Source organism: Styela clava, chromosome 3, assembly GCF_964204865.1.
Source record: "Styela clava chromosome 3, kaStyClav1.hap1.2, whole genome shotgun sequence".
Classification (NCBI taxonomy): Eukaryota; Metazoa; Chordata; class Ascidiacea; order Stolidobranchia; family Styelidae; genus Styela; species Styela clava.
This window is the reverse complement of record NC_135252.1, coordinates 21,087,001-21,099,524: the sequence shown is the minus strand read 5'-3', so window position 1 is coordinate 21,099,524 and position 12,524 is coordinate 21,087,001.

The following is a 12,524-nucleotide window of genomic DNA, read 5'->3' as shown; positions in this document are numbered from 1 at the left end:
CAAAAATCAAGGAAAACTATGACTAAATGGAAAAGTATGACTAAAACAGTTCATCAACATCAGCTAGTCCAATGCTCGTCAACCAACAGGACGCGGCCCATCGCCGGTCCATGGAAAGGTTACTACCAGTCCGCAGAAAGGTGACACAAAAACAAATAGGGGCCGAATAACACCTCTACAATCCAACCACAAACCTCATGACTAAAAACAGCAAACCAAACAAACACAACGCATTAGTTATTGCTGAACGAAAATCAAGAAATGCCCAGATATAGATTCAGAAGCTGTTACCTTCCACAGCATCATATCCATTTGAGGCCGGGTTTTCAATATTGACAACTGCAAAAACGGAATATCGAAGTAGGGTGGATGTAGGAAACACGTACTTTATTACATAGGCTTAGTCCATTTGTATAAAGGTGGTCCGCCAAAAATTTGATTAGGACATACCGGTCCATCACTTAAAAAAGGTTGCCGACCACTGAGCTAGTCCACCGGCTAGGGTAATGTTTATTAATGAGGAGCACATTGCAACAATCAGGGTCATTATGACGTTATTTTTGTCAATATTTTCAATGGAAATTTATATCCATAAATACTATAGTCGTAATTCCAGCGAGTGGGACGGATTTAACACTTCGGTGGCCGTAATTTGCCTACCCCTGACATATAGGATTGAAATGATGAAATTCCGAAAAATTAGTTTCAGGAAAATTTAATATTTTCAATTGAAAAAGGGCTTTAACGCTAAACCGGGTGAAGCATAATTTGAAATCAACAACAGGTATCCCTTGTAGAACCCATTTCTTTGATAACCATCACTCCAAGATTCACAAAGTCATATAAAGAAGTATAATACAATACTGCCAATGAAACTAAATATAAAATATGCATTTAGTATTACCGTTTAAGTAAGGGACTGTAGGAAGTTTGGAGCTGAAATTAAAAGTACAATGGCCTGTATCGAGTAGCAAAGATCACATGTTGAAAAATTAAACTCCGAGGATTCTATTATGTCGATATCTTTTATTAAAGATGTCGGATTCAAGCCTAATTTCATCACCCCAAAAAGGGAGCAAAACGGTTCTGTTGGATATGTCAAGCTGGAATGATCCTTGTCCACTATAAACACATATTAGCAATGTTTGAGGGATGAAAAGTAGGGTAGCAGGTAATTAACTTGATAATTTAGAATAATTATCAATAACCATCAGCATGGTTTGGGGCAACCCTGTATACAAAATTGATGGCTGCTGGTTCAGGGACTTGCTAGTAGTGAAGACGCCAGATGCCTCTTAAATAAAGCATATTGAAATAGTAGCCCAAAGAAATGAAAGTCACATAACAAGGAAAATATATTGCTTTTCATTTAGTATGAGGTGCTGGACAATTTCACTTCCAAGTAGAAGCCGTTCAAATGCCTTCCAACAGATTTAGGAAGGTCAGAATCCAGTATGGAATAGCCAATTAAATTTATAATGTTACCACAGCAATGGTACAAGCAGCTTTGATCAATGACCTAACCAAACCAGGGATCTTTGAGGTAAAATTTTGATTTCAAAATGGTTTTATTATCAAGTGCAGTACTACTGTTCTGTGTTAGCTTTATATTTTATTGTTAATGAGCCTTCATGATCCTCTATTAAGCAGACCATAGAAATACAAATTCTGTCTATAAATTATTGTACCCATAAGTTAATATAATGGTGTAAAATTTGATACACACCACAGGAAACATTTCATTTTCACAACATAACTCGAGTCTGTGACTCATTGTGGCAGCTTTTTGTCGAAAATTTCTTCATTCCCAAGAAGAAATTGATTTATTAATCCCTTGCCACAGACAAGACCCCAGGAAATTAGTTTTGAGGCATTTTTTGACTTTTAAACGAATCCATACTCTATTCCTGGGACTAAAAACCCTGTAATGTTTCGAAGTTGTTGTCTTTTCAAAGTCTTTGCTCACTCATTAAATCTAGCTGTTCGTTGACCCTTCATCTTTTTCATTTGTCAATACAAGTTTATGCCGACAAGTTGGTAACTTTATGTGGTTCAGTGCATTGCTCGTCGCTACTCTGGTCTGGGCTGCCAATATCGCCTGAGAAAGATAACAAGAGAAGATATATTAGATGAGCGAGACTGTTGAACCACGCAATATTGCTCTCAAAAATATTGATATGAAGATCACGTAAAAAAATATCGCTTTTGCCAACGATTATAATTTCTGATAAAAGCCTCAGGATTCTATTTATTACTTATCGACCTTAAGATCGGTAAGTATATTGATAGGTATTTGTCTGTATGTATGTATGTATGTCTGTCTGTCTGTCTGTGTGTATGTCTGTTAGATGAACGCGATATCTTGCGAACGCGTGGTTGAATCTGCTCCAAATTTTGCATGTGCATGCATCTTACCTCGGACCAGAAGCCTATAGATTTTGGGTGAATTATGTCGTATAATTAGCGAGTTATTAACTAATTACCGATCTAAGATCAATAAGTCTATGTTCGAAGATCGATGTTTCTATGTATTACTGTGATGCCATGCGCCGGTTTGAACATTTATTGATAGAAATACAAATCTCACACACACACACTCATCGGGTTACACATTTGGGTTCGAACCATGGTCGACATTGACCCACGTAACTTGTTTCTTACATCAAGACTTCGATACTACTACTGCTTCGATATTTATAAGTATAATAATAAGTATAAGTTTATTTCGACTCCATAATCAGCAAAACAATAAGATGAATGGTAAAAATAAATAAATAAAAACTGATTATGAAATCATGAGAGCGAACAAAACCTTTGATAAGGTTTAAAACGTACATAATGTATATAAGATGGAAGGTTCTGCCAATAAGATGTGGTACGTGTTCACTCACCTAAAATAATTGAAATATTTCACACACGCTCACACGCACCCACACACACAACCATATAGAAGTTATTAAGTAAAGGGAACATGAAGAATTACATACTGGTAGTTAATAAAAAATAAATAAATAAAAACTACTTGCCACACCATATTAATAAATTTATGATGATTGCCACAGCCAAATTGATCAATTTTATAAATGGGAGTGAACAGTAAAGATAAACTTTTTAAAAAAAATATATTGTCAAGCTGGTTATAGATGGAGTCAAATGCCAAAATGCCCAACCAAAGTTGCCAGAATTGGATGCATGAAGAGGTGGGCTAGACCATAGGTTCTCAAAGTGCTCCGTACGGAGCCCCAGGGCTCCGTGAGAGAAACCCAGGGGCTCCGCGAGCTATTCGATTACTTTTTAAAATACTGAATTGGCTAATTTTACTATTAGGATTACTGAAATGAAAGACTACTATTCTGAAATAACATAAAATACGCGAAAAACTGCCAACTATACATAAATTGCAGTCGTATTTTTGCGATCTTGGGATTTGTCAAGCTTGATTTTGTTCTTTCGCACTCACGAGCAAGATGTCGCTGTTTAAAAAACAAGAGGTCGGGGCAAAATACGAAAGATTGAAATTTATTTCATTGCATGCGGCTCCGTCGGTAGTTTCAGAATGGAAAATTAGGTACATCGCGCGCACAATTGACTGTGTTTCGGTTTCGCAGTTACTACGACGAATAACCAAAGAAAACCCAACATAACACCAAATTTTTGATTCACAATGTCTATGAACGTGTTTTTAATCTGACGTGAGTCTGCTGAAACAAAACTTATAGTGTTATCTCCCATTTTAAGTTTAGTTTTAAGATTTCAGTATGCCGCTTCTCAATCAAGAAATTTGAGTTGCGGATTTACCTTTTATTATTTATTATTTTTAGCATTTCGTCTCCGGTGACTATAATATGGTAACATGTTTTTCACATTGAACTCATAATTCCCCACGAGAACAAAAAAGCAATACTCGTCGTCATTGTGGAACAATACATCATACATGTATATGTCGAGGAAAATTTTTGATTTAGGGAGAATAAACACCGCCATGCTGACGAAAACAATCGGCGATCGTAACAAAATGCAATCGAGTACGTTATTAGCGGCCTTTTAAGTCTTTCAAAAAAATCTAAAGGTAAAAGATCCGACCCCTAATTTATTAATATGTTTGTCAAGTATCAAGTTTACAGCTCTAGTATATATAATTCATCTTTTACATTTAGATTCATTTATGACTTGTATTAACCCTATTAAAAGAGGTTAAGCATTTAAAATAAGTACAGTACCGGAAAGTAACAATTTTAACATTTATTTTGGGGCTCCGTGAATAATAGTCAACTTTTTCAAGGGCTCCGCAACACAAAAAGTTTGAGAACCCCTGGGCTAGACCACTTCATTGCCCCAACTAGAGCCTATTATTGCCAAATTATAGTCCAGATTGTAATAAGTATTTAAATCTATCAGTAACTTTATAAGTATGAGTAATTATAATTAATTAAGGTAGAAAGACAGGGTATAGAAATATGTTGGTTGCTAAGGTTATAAGGTTTTTTTTTTCATTCTTAGATATTGACTTCTGCAAGGATAAAGGAATTAGGAATAAAGGAATTAGTATTGTTATTTCACAGGATCATTTCTTCATTTGATTATTGTGGCGTAATAGATGTCAATTCAAGTTTATCGTGGATGAGACATCAGCCTGCGAATTTTGTTGTTGTAGACACCATTTATATTCAATAAACTAGCCATTGTATTGATCATCACGGAACGACCTGAAAAACAGAAAATAAATCTGCGAGTAGGATATTCAAGGGTTACATATTTGGAAACAGCACTACCCTACACTTTTGTTTAGAATTAATTATTATTTCGAGTAGATATTGATTATTAGTTATCTATCTTTAAAACGCTAGTTCAAAGACCAGAGTTGAAATATGGCTGGGACACCGGGTGAATTTCTCGCAAACCATGCAGAAACTCTCAAACCACACTGACCATTCGTATGTTGGCCTTCAAATTAACTTCACACCAGAACCTCAACCTAGGATAAAATTTTGTATACACACAAAACAAATCATAGAATACCACAACAAATTAAAACGAAGGGGAGAATCCAATATATCTCCACTGGTCGCCTAATTACAATAATAGGTACAGGAGCTAAACTATACGGTCTACAACCCTCATAAGGTATCACACCACCCATATAGAAACAAAGACCATGCATGTGTAATGTCAAAAATCCAACATTAAGCAAAAAGGGAACATGCGCATGCAGATGTCAGAGTGTAAACAGCCATTTGAAAAATAAATAAATAAAATAATTTGCTGTGCATGCTACAGAACCCGACACACCAACATTAGATGTAGAACAGGTGGAGAGAGATTAACTGCCGGCTCAACAGCAATCAGCAGCTGCAGGGGCAATAGCAATATTCTAGCTGTTTAATATTTTCATGAAAATAAGTATGTGCAAGTGAAGAGCGTCCCAACTTTCTATCATGGTCATTCATGAAGGTTCAATATTTTTTGTGTCCGAGCTATCAAAACGTTGTAGCTAATTACATACAAAAGAGTATATATATCAGTGTGGTTATGGAAAAATAACTTTTAGTATTTGGATACCAAGTACGACTTAACTTGTTTCTGAAATGATTTTTTGGATTTTAATGACTTCAAATTCAAGGGGAGAGAGTTCCATAGCTTAGGTCCATTATAGCATAGGGCATGCTGGCTCACAGATTTACTCATAAACGGAATAAATAAATTGGAATTACTTCTTCGATTGGAGGTGGTTTTGGTTAGTATGTCGTCAAAGCAGTTTGACAATGAATTGCCATGAAAATCATAAACTAATGATAATACTTCAAATTTCATTATGTCTTCAACCTTGAGTATATTTAGCGATTTATAGAAATGATTTACGCTTTCACGTTTACTATTCCTAAAGACAATTCTAAAAAAATTATTACAAATGCTTTGCAATTTCGAGACAAGTGTTTTATTACCATGGAGCCAGACTGAGCTACAATATCGGATATGACTTAGTAGTAGAGATTGAAACATTGCTAGTAAAGCTGATTGATTAACGCACTGGGATACTTTGGCAGCAACTGCCAAGTTCCTTTTTGTTTTACCCATAACATGCGACATTTGTGATTTCCATGACAGATTTTCATCTTTCACTCTTTCAATTTCATTGTCATTGAGCAGTAGTGGCTTTCGTCTTTGTAGTTATCAATAATGAAAACCAGGCCTCACATTAATAATATTTCGGGAAATGTAACAATGCTTGTTAAACTTCTGACTCTGGTCTGGGTATTGATTGATGTTTGTTTTGCCAAAACAATTTTTTTACCCGATGTGCTAACTTTATGATCATCCGGATTCTGAAGTATAGAATTAGCACTGACTAGGCATGACCTGTTAGCTACAAGCCAGTAGTGGAGTAGTTACGTTCTTAGCGAGAATTATTTTGTTAAAGATATTTTATACGAACTGATGAAAAATTTTTTATACGATCTTAATGGAAACAGTTGACCCAGTATTATTGCGACATACTGACTGACATGGCAATTGTTTGTGAAGTCAGCTCATGCTGCTCAAATGCGTTGTGTTTGTCTGGTTTGCTGTAGGGTGCTGTTTTTCAGTCGTAGGGTTTGGGGTTAGATTGAAAAGTTTTTATTACGGCCTTGTTCGTTTTTGTGTCATCTCTCTGCGGACCGGCAGTAATCAATCCGCGGCCCGGTGGTTTTCGACCACTGTTATAGAGCCCATGAAGAGATTGGCTATTATTTACGGAGTCCCACAATAAATGTATAAAAAAAATTGTTACCTACCGATTAATGTTTCCGAGTAGATTGAAATTTATTTACTCAAATAAATTGCCAAACCTTACAAGTTAGAATTAAATATAGATTTCACAAATAAATTATATAAACGCTAAACATTTGACACATTACAAACATATTAAAAGGTCTAAAGCAGGCCTGTACAACTCAAATTACCACGAGGGCCACAAGCATAAATCTGAAGTCCCGGCGGGCCGCAAACTTTGCCACATACATATTTCACAAGATGAACTACAAATCAAAATAATTTTGTAAAATACTTAAATTAAATGAACACTTTCATTACTGGGGAGCTTAAAAATATGAAGAATCCTATTTTCTTGAGTAAAAACAAGGTACAGAATTTTTGCATATGAGATGGCAAATATGTATTTAGTGGTCCATCTACCTTGAAAACCCACCCTTCATTTTCAATACTTCTTTTGTATAAGAATTAGGTATTGTGTGTTGCAGTAAACTGACTGCAGGAAAATATTTTACTCGGGTTCAGTTCTGTAAAATCGTCCCAAATATATGTATGACAATTTATTTAGTCATATGTATCATTATTGGATATATCCATTGTATGCTAGACTAGACAAACAATCCGTTTAGTTGCAATAGATTCCCCTCTGTTGTACTTTTTGACTGTTAAATTACATTTTTCTACAAAATCTGTTCCAATTTATTTGAAATTTTACAGTAAATAGCATTATCTTTTGTGCGAGAATTTCTGCACCATTCATAAATAAAGGAATTGTTTTTTAAGTTCGAAATTCGAATCAAAAAAATAAACTTCAGTTTTATAAACTACTAGTAAAAAATAATGGGATTAATAATAGGTTGCTAATATGCACTAATGGGTGTGAGATTGTATACCGATATTGTTTTAAGCGTGATTCAGTCTGAATACTGAGATATCTAAATCAGGGTTTCCCAAACTGGGGGTCGAGGGATCGAGCGACAAATTTTAGGGGTCACGAAGGGCTCACCAATTTTACACAAAGTTCGATATTCAATGAAACTAGTGCAAAACATAAATCTCACGATTTTGAATATGATCGGAGTAGCGGCGGGCTTGCATAACAACGCCGGCTTTGATTGTTAGACACGAGAAGTGGAGTGTTTCCAAATCACCCGCGGGCCGCACAGTAGTACCTAGCGGGCCGCATGCGGCCCGCGGGCCGTATGTTGTGCAGGTCTGGTCTAAAGGATGTTGATTGAAATACGACATTTATCTATTGTAACTTATGGGTATAAATACAGTAGTGTCATATTTGAATTATCGCCTTGTTCCCACATTTTGACGGACGCTATCGTTGTCAAATTCTTTTAATGCTATAATTGCTTCTTTTGACAAATGCGAAATTATATAAGTCAGTATGGTAAATATGTGGACGTTATTTCGAAATACTATCAGCTTCTTCGCAATGTCATCTTGGAATTGTAATAGCAAGTAGAATGTAAATATACCGGTAGCAGTTATTCCTACATGCAGACATACTCACAGACATTTTTTTGTTTAAAGATATTCATTCATCCTTCTGTTATTTTTTACTTTGGTATTAATACTGAGGTGCTGATATTGTGATATTAAAGCTGTAGAGTGTAGACTGTAGCGTAATCTGGTGTCGAGGGTTTCATTTGGTGATGATCAATAGGTCATATTGTAGAAAGTTTCTGAGAATTGGAAACAATATTATCGGTTAATCAAGGTTTACATTTGATGGCAAAAATCTTCGGTTTACCGCAATAGCACTGCGGGGTGGGGGAAATTATATAATTAACAACGTATTGCTGGCATATACTGTACATATTGAATTGATCATCAAACTGCAATAGCTTAGGTGTTTCAAAAAGTATAACAGCCTGGAAGTTCAATACATTTGAGTATCCTATGTTTGTTTATTTCTGGCCCAAGCCTCATTTTAACTAGGTTTGTGTTTTTTGTAATTTATTTTTGTGTGTGTGCTGGTGGGCGGGCACATGATATTTCTCATGTTTTAAAGGTTTTGCTGCTCCCCATAATTTTCCATTTTAAGTTTGTGTTTATTATGGAGTATTCAAATAAACTATCTATCTAATGTTAAACTACTCTGGAAATAATTTTAGACCGTTATCGCTCAGACATTCATCGAATTCTTGGGATAAGAATTCCTTATGATTTGGAGTGATTCTCACAAGAAAAATAGTGAACCACGCACACTATAAGTACTTGTGGTACTATTCCAAACCAAAATGTATTCCAGGGGAGAGGAAAACCGGTAAGATTGTTTGATCATATGGCAAACCACGGTACGGGCTTTGTGACATCACTCATTTAGTAAACTCACTGTATAAATTTCCTACCTTAAAAATATTTAACGGAAAGTTCTTAATTATCGCAATAACCGTTGTTTGATTATCATCGGTATTTTGTATGTAACTGTAATTTTATATTTTACGCCTATACGAGAAAATTCTTTATAACAGCTCAATGAATTTTCAAACATGTTAAAAAATACCGGATATGTCGGATTGGCTACCGGATTGGCTATTATTTACGGAGTCCCACAATAAATGTATAAAAAAAATTGTTACCTACCGATTAATGTTTCCGAGTAGATTGAAATTTATTTACTCAAATAAATTGCCAAACCTTACAAGTTAGAATTAAATATAGATTCCACAAATAAATTATATAAACGCAAAACATTTGACACATTACAAACATATTAAAAGGTCTAAAGCAGGCCTGTACAACTCAAATTACCACGAGGGCCACAAGCATAAATCTGAAGTCCCGGCGGGCCGCAAACTTTGCCACATACATATTTCACAAGATGAACTACAAATCAAAATAATTTTGTAAAATACTTAAATTAAATGAACACTTTCATTACTGGGGAGCTTAAAAATATGAAGAATCCTATTTTCTTGAGTAAAAACAAGGTACAGAATTTTTGCATATGAGATGGCAAATATGTATTTAGTGGTCCATCTACCTTGAAAACCCACCCTTCATTTTCAATACTTCTTTTGAATAAGAATTAGGTATTGTGTGTTGCAGTAAACTGACTGCAGGAAAATATTTTACTCGGGTTCAGTTCTGTAAAATCGTCCCAAATATATGTATGACAATTTCATTATTGGATATATCCATTGTATGCTAGACTAGACAAACAATCCGTTTAGTAGAAATAGATTCCCCTCTGTTGTACTTTTTGACTGTTAAATTACATTTTTCTACAACATCTGTTCCAATTTATTTGAAATTTTACAGTAAATAGCATTATCTTAGTTGCGAGAATTTCTGCACCATTCATAAATAAAGGAATTGTTTTTTAAGTTCGAAATTCGAATCAAAAAAGAAACTTCAGTTTTATAAACTACTAGTAAAAAATAATGGGGTTAATAATAGGTTGCTAATATGCACTAATGGGTGTGAGATTGTATACCGATATTGTTTTAAGCGTGATTCAGTCTGAATACTGAGATATCTAAATCAGGGTTTCCCAAACTGGGGGTCGAGGGATCGAGCGACAAATTTTAGGGGTCACGAAGGGCTCACCAATTTTAAACAAAGTTCGATATTCAATGAAACTAGTGCAAAACATAAATCTCACGATTTTGAATATGATCGGAGTAGCGGCGGGCTTGCATAACAACGCCGGCTTTGATTGTTAGACACGAGAAGTGGAGTGTTTCCAAATCACCCGCGGGCCGCACAGTAGTACCTAGCGGGCCGCATGCGGCCCGCGGGCCGTATGTTGTGCAGGTCTGGTCTAAAGGATGTTGATTGAAATACGACATTTATCTATTGTAACTTATGGGTATAAATACAGTAGTGTCATATTTGAATTATCGCCTTGTTCCCACATTTTGACGGACGCTATCGTTGTCAAATTCTTTTAATGCTGTAATTGCTTCTTTTGACAAATGCGAAATTATATAAGTCAGTATGGTAAATATGTGGACGTTATTTCGAAATACTATCAGCTTCTTCGCAATGTCATCTTGAAATTGTAATAGCAAGTAGAATGTAAATATACCGGTAGCAGTTATTCCTACATGCAGACATACTCACAGACATTTTTTTGTTTAAAGATATTCATTCATCCTTCTGTTATTTTTTACTTTGGTATTAATACTGAGGTGCTGATATTGTGATATTAAAGCTGTAGAGTGTAGACTGTAGCGTAATCTGGTGTCGAGGGTTTCATTTTGTGATGATCAATAGGTCATATTGTAGAAAGTTTCTGAGAATTGGAAACAATATTATCGGTTAATCAAGGTTTACATTTGATGGCAAAAATCTTCGGTTTACCGCAATAGCACTGCGGGGTGGGGGAAATTATATAATTAACAACGTATTGCTGGCATATACTGTACATATTGAATTGATCATCAAACTGCAATAGCTTAGGTGTTTCAAAAAGTATAACAGCCTGGAAGTTCAATACATTTGAGTATCCTATGTTTGTTTATTTCTGGCCCAAGCCTCATTTTAACTAGGTTTGTGTTTTTTGTAATTTATTTTTGTGTGTGTGCTGGTGGGCGGGCTCATGATATTTCTCATGTTTTAAAGGTTTTGCCGCTCCCCATAATTTTCCATTTTAAGTTTGTGTTTATTATGGAGTATTCAAATAAACTATCTATCTAATGTTAAACTACTCTGGAAATAATTTTAGACCGTTATCGCTCAGACATTCATCGAATTCTTGGGATAAGAATTCCTTATGATTTGGAGTGATTCTCACAAGGAAAATAGTGAACCACGCGCACTATAAGTACTTGTAGTACTATTCCAAACCCAAATGTATTCCAGGGGAGAAGAAAACCGGTAAGATTGCTTGATCATATGGCAAACCACGGTACGGGCTTTGTGACATCACATTTCAAACTTTAAACCACCACGAAGAGTCTTGATTTTTCACATTTACATAATCGATATATTTCCATGTGTGATTAATTAAAATACAGGGTGTCCATAAAGTTCATGTACAATTTCAATTTTGTTATGAAGTCAGTTTTCAATATATCCTAGTTAGGTTTGTTGTTTTTCAATCAGTAATTGGTAAGTATTTTTATTTTATTCAATGGTATCGATAAATTTCTTTTGCAATTTCAAAATAATTTAACACTTTATGGACATCTTATATCTCAACCATAGTGTTACACATCAGAGTACATGATAGCGGTGGCAAGGCATTTGATGTCTGTTAGCATTTATTATTTGTTGGGTAAGGGAAGATTTAGTTTAATTTCTCATTTAGTAAACTCACTGTATAAATTTCCTACCTTAAAAATATTTAACGGAAAGTTCTTAATTATCGCAATAACCGTTGTTTGATTATCATCGGTATTTTGTATGTAACTGTAATTTTATATTTTACGCCTATACGAGAAAATTCTTTATAACAGCTCAATGAATTTTCAAACATGTTAAAAAATACCGGATATGTCGCCACACGTTCTTGGATTGACGTAGCTGTTAATTGAGCCGTTAAAGCAGGGGTGGGCGAGGTTTTTCGAGCAGGGGCCAGAGGTTTTGCCCACCTGGACTGATAGGCCATGTAAGTGTGACGTAAGAAGTTACATTTTATGAACAATATTTACGGTGTTACAAGAACAAAGGCGGAAAACAATAAGCCTTGTGGCAAAACTAATTTTAATCGCAATCTCAACAAATTCCTTGAGCTATATTTTAGATACAACATCAAAATTTGCAGTTTGCCCATGTCTGTGGTAGAACGTGTCGGCATCGCAGACTATATATCT